The sequence below is a fragment of the Adiantum capillus-veneris genome, chromosome 2 (genome assembly GCF_014529385.1).
Source record: "Adiantum capillus-veneris isolate H3 chromosome 2, ASM1452938v2, whole genome shotgun sequence".
Lineage (NCBI taxonomy): Eukaryota > Viridiplantae > Streptophyta > Polypodiopsida > Polypodiales > Pteridaceae > Adiantum > Adiantum capillus-veneris.
The window spans coordinates 129,014,309-129,020,078 of record NC_140932.1 but is presented as its reverse complement, the minus strand read 5'-3'; positions in this window follow the sequence as shown (position 1 = coordinate 129,020,078).

The following is a 5,770-nucleotide window of genomic DNA, read 5'->3' as shown; positions in this document are numbered from 1 at the left end:
GTCTGGCTTATGCTATGAGCATAAAAACTTGAAGGAGTTTATCAGTTCGTCAGCACGTTATTTCATTACCTGCAAAGAGGGTGTTTATGATATACACGACAACTCTCTCTCACGCAGCAGCTATGGCTACGAGCCGTCTTCCAGTGAGTTTGTCCTTCAGAATTTCCAGACAAATGGTTACAGTAGGATGACCAGGTTATACAATTTTCAAGTTTGCTTGTTTTTCCATGTTTTCACATTTCTTTCATTTCCCGTGAAGCAAGGCTTCTTACATGTACACCGATACAGCCCATTGACTTCAAAACAAGGGCATTGGTATACACATTTGTGGAACTGGTAAAATACGGATACCCGCTCCCACTTTACGTGTGGCAACATCAAGTCAGGTTGTCTCCCTAGCAGTACAGGCTACTGTGCAAGGCACTTTTGTTTTGGCTCTCACGTTTGAGGCCATCACTCTCGGCAAGGGCTTACAATTCTGCATGCACAACATGCTAGTTAGGTGGATTCAATTCTACCGCCTCATGCATTACGCTTTCGCTATCACACCAGACACTCTGTCAAGGACGAGGAAACTTACGGATTCTTTCAACATGCTTTTTGGTTGCTGTCAACACACAACAACACTACAAGGAATCCAAATCTAAGACTTAAGACTTCGTTCACAGGAAACGAGCCATTTTTAAGTCATTTTTCTAAAGTCACGACCCCATATATGGTAAGAGGGTCAAGCTGTGGCTTATGTTTTCTATTCCCTCTCTCGATGAGAGTGGTATATAGGCAGATTGTTGCATGCTTATAGGATAACCTGCAACTCCGACATAAGATGCGTCAGAGGACACAGATTGGGCACAACATATACAAACTCGTCACTTAAGGAAAGTTCCTCAGCCCAGCATCTTCTCTCTCTCTTTCTTATTTCTCTCCATGAATAATCTACGCAGTTTTTGATACATTTTTTGGTTTGGGAGTCAGTATGGGCCAAGGTGCTCTAACTCTCAGCTATAAATGGGCCAAGATGCCATTCACATTAGTTTTCATCGGTTTATTGATTGAGCACTAATTGCCGTAAGAGCTAGGAGCCACACATAGGCTGGCCAAGAGCCATTGACAGATCTTGGGTACGACCCAACTATTGGCATTCCTTGGGTGATTGTTCTTGGGATCGAACAGATTTGCCCAGTGGAATACATATCGAACATATCAATGTTAATGGACGAGCAAGAGTCTTGTCATTATGGATGTTCTGGGTGTCATTTTTGCACTACATGTTTTTAGTGCGACGCTCGATTGAGTTTTCGATAGTCTTAAACTCACAGCAGCTGATCTATCCCACGGAGTCTAGATGCACCAAATAGTTGAGACAACATGGCTGTCCATAAGAGCTAAGCATTTCACTTGTGTGTATCTCCTGCTCTCTCTATAGCACTATGAGTGTCTATGGAAACACAGTTTTGGGGTAAGACCCTGGGGGTAATTAATAAATCACTCCATAGGCATTGAAGATCACAGTTTGATCTATCACATTTTTACTTTCAAGGAAAGAAGTCCGCAATCTACCACTGGCTAATGGACACGTTCAACTTTTCCAGTTGATTCTAATCATTTTTGTCCACGGTCGACTATGTTAGTTACCGTTAACTGCTAATTGAGTAGTTTCTCTGAAGGGTCTTGCCAAGGGGTTTGACTATGTAAATTCTAACCAAGGGGTTTGGATTGCCAAGGTAACACCCAGGGTTACAAGTTCAATTTCTTTATCTTCACTAATCTCTAATTTTAGTGATTAGCAGGTCAAAGAATTTTTGATATGGTACGCTTACAAGTTGAGGGATGTACTTGACTTCTGGGTAAGTATTAGGTATTTTCCATCTCATTGTAAGAATATTCTTATTAGGTTTATTTTCCTTTCCAATTAAGTTTGGTTAAGTTCTGTCAAAGGGATGTTTGAGCAAGAAGGCTTTCATCCAGCTTGCTCTTTAGCCACGTAACAAGGTCATGTAAGAGCATAGCATTTTTTGAAAATAGTGTCATTTTCTGTTTTTCCTGTTCATCAAGATACTGTGATGGATTTGACTCTTGTTGAAATAGTTACAAACCTACATGGTACGGTTCTGTCTGGCACATGTTGTCGCATGGGATACAACATGGTCTAGGAACTCAAGGAGTTCGGTTTAGCCAGTGTGGAGCAATGAATGAGGGTCCCTCTCACTCTTGTCACAGAGTGTTTAGAGTTACCTCCACACACAAGTACCTTTTGTACTTGTAGGATGTTCTTTTTTCAGACATCCTTAGTTGAGACATATTCCACATGTGGCGAATATGAGTCTCTGGGACTGACACTGGCGCCCACTATTTCAAATCTGTGTCACGACAAAGTCCCTAGGTGCTGGTCACATCTTTTTTCTAGACCATTTTCAGCACAACGTATCATGATCAATTTCAGTGGCAAAAAATTTTCGGATACCTAGAATGACTTGTTCAGCTACAAGTATTGCTAAACAATATTACAGATGGTTGTTTATACATATAGCAAGGCTATAAGTGGTTAATGAAAAAGTTTCATTGTATGTACCTAGAAGTGATCAATGTTTCACCTTATAATGCCATTCAGATGTTTCAGCAAGGCTTGCAAAAGATTGCAACTGAAAGTATTTAGTTTCTTTTCAGAACTATTTACATTCTTTTCTAATGTGTGCTACGCGCATCACATTTGCCATAAGTATTGGCAAGGATCATCATGGATATAAAGGTTCGGATCTGTTTTTTGCTAAATGCATGCACACTAGGTGTTATGGGCCCTAGTGGTTAGCAAAGGCTGATTTGGAATGACATACATATTACTCAGGTTGTTGCTTATGAAGCATTTTGCACTCTATGTGCACTATCTCTTTGAGATTACTTTTGGGTCTACCAATCACCAATAGAGGTCATGGCTCGGTTTGGGTGATTGGATTTTTCAAGTTAACCACGACGGTTATTCCAGACATTGTTGATTCCTCAACAATGTTATACGCTATTGTGATTCCCCGTTTACCAGTCGTCTGGGAAGACTGTCTGTAAACCGTGGGGGAAACACACCTCAGTACTGTCAGTATCCAAGGGGATTTGCAGATTACAAAGTGTAACCTTGGGCTAAAAGGATATGCAAAGTGCGTACATTAGCACCAAGCAATCCAATTAATAAGAATTTATTGCTCTTCTTGGAGTTTACTTACTATCAGTTAACGCATGTTGCGACTAGGTAGTCTCTTCATGTATAAGTCAGGTTCTCAACCTTGAACACTCATTAGGGTGGGGTTGTTTACTGATGATGAGAATTGGGAACAAGTCAAGGACTTGAACATGGCTAATGAGTTATGTCAGCAAGTTACTTTCATGGAAAGTGACAAGAGGTACTCTTTTTGGTACATCTTTGTTGTGATAAACTCATTTACCATGCTCATGAGCGTTCTAAATGGAGTCTACACACCATGTTTGGATAGGAACCAATACCATCAGATGGTTACAAATGGACAACAATGTAAAAAATCAAGATGTTACTCTTGGTTTCATTGAACCTCCTACTGACCCGGGTTCCGCTCAAATGAACCGTTGGATCCATGAGGGATGTTACGGTAGAAGACATTAGTGTTCTTATGAAGATACCATCACTTGTGTTTTCATGGACGAAAATGATTCTCCAAGGGGGGAGTAATGTCAGGACAAGGGTAGGACCAGTCACGGCCAAGGGCTAGGACGGACATGCAGTCAAGGGGGTCCCTATATTTAGCAGGCCAAGGGCCTATATAGGGCATGGCTGGGTGGAGATTAGCATGTTCAGTCCCCATGTCCTTTCATTGTCCTTTGCATCGCTTGCAAGGAATTGCTTCATGATGGAAAATCGTAGAGTTTTCCATGTCTTTGGGGCTTCGTCGTTGCCACGAAGTCTAGCCCACCATTGACGAGTCGATTTCTGGAAGTACATAGCTACATGGCGTAGCTTGGAGGACTCCGTGAAGCCCTCATCTCCAAAGGCCGCATCAAATTGCTGGATGAAGGCCAATACTTTGTGGGTAGCACCAAAGGTGCCATCATAGGTGAGAAAAGAGATACTCTTTCCTCCCTCATTGAACTTCTTGAGCTTTTGTGACTTCGCCATGAAGGGTAAGATTTGTGATGTCCTCCCCTCTTGTATTCTCTAGGAGAATAGCCATAGCTTTTGTCGGAAGAGGAGGAAGGCCAAGAAGAAGGAGAAGAGGGTGACCTCTTTCTTGCCCTTTTCTTCCTTTGTTTCCTCTCTTCCCTTTCGTAGTGACGAGGAGAAGGACTGTGGGTTAACTGTTTTCTCTTGGGAGGAGTTGGCGATCATCTAGACCGTCGTCTTCGTGGAGCCACATCTTCAGAGGAACTTAGGGATTCATTACTTTCTTGATCTTTGGATTCATCCTCTCATATGGGAGAGAGTCTTCTTTTGGGGGTCTCTTCAAGAGGCCTCCTAAGCTCTCTCTCCTCTTGGAGAGGAAGGAAAATCCCATAAGCATGAAGTTGTTGGGTAACTTCGGCTTGCAAAGTAGGGTTGACCATAGCTTGTTGCAACCTAGTAACAAGATAATTGACAAACATGGGAGCATCATCATTAGCACCTTCATGTGAAAAATCAAAGTTATTGATGTTCATTCTACTCTCTTGGTTATTGTTAGCCATGCTAATTATACTTATGTAGAGAATTACTTTGTGCTTTGGTGCCCTCAAAAACCTTAGTCGTTACTCTTCTTTACCCTTGAAAGTCAATTCTCAAGCAGCTATACCCGTGGTTTAGACATTGTTGATTGCAAAGAGTAGTGGAGAGGGTCTAACATTGCTCGGTTGATTATGGTTCCTGTCGAGCTTGCTCGTAGCTCAATAATGGTAGAGCCATATGCAAGCCCTGAGAGGCTCCATTATTAAGACTATAGTTCCCAACGGTGTACCTCGAACTAAGTCCTTCTCAACCAAGATAATAAATCCCTGTCCCACTTACCCTATTGCAATTAACAGGGCTAACCTTTCATGGACAACTTAAGGACCTCTCTTCTTAAGCAAGAAAAGAGAAACCAATAGCTCTAATACCAATGTAATGGAAATGGCCTATGAACTTTGAGAATAGCGGAATTAAGAGAATTAAAGAGAGCACTTTTGTGAGACTACTTTGATAACATAGGGGGTAAACTTAACTGATGGTAGCAACATAATCATAGTACTTAATTAACTTGGCATGAACAATACTTTTGCAAGAGAGAGATTTTAGAGAACTTGACAACAATTGAGGACCGGATTTATGTGGAGCCGGTCCCCCCTTTAATAGGCTTTTGTATTATAGATTCCCCCATCAAGAGAGACTTGGTACAATACAATCTTTGTATTCCTTGTGACCTAGATGATGCAATGAAGATAAAAAGCTTCATGCATCATGAGCATAACATAGACTTTGTAAAAAGCATTAACTATCCCAAGCCTCAGTCCCAAGGCCTCAAACACCTTCAAAGGTGGAGAGAGCTAGCGGGGAATGAAGGTAGGGAAGAGGAAGAAGAAACATTCATAGGAGAAAGAAATAGTTTTTCACTTATCATCACTCTTCTTGCTAGCATATATAATAACATAGTAATGAAGATGGAAAAGATGGCAAGCTTAAGCATTGAAGCATGGCTCTTAGTTGGATTTGCATTCCATAGCCAAGAGTGTTGGTGTAGGCTCTCAACTTCTCTACTTGCTTGGAGAAGGAGATGGAGCTCTTGCACTTTGCACTTCACAC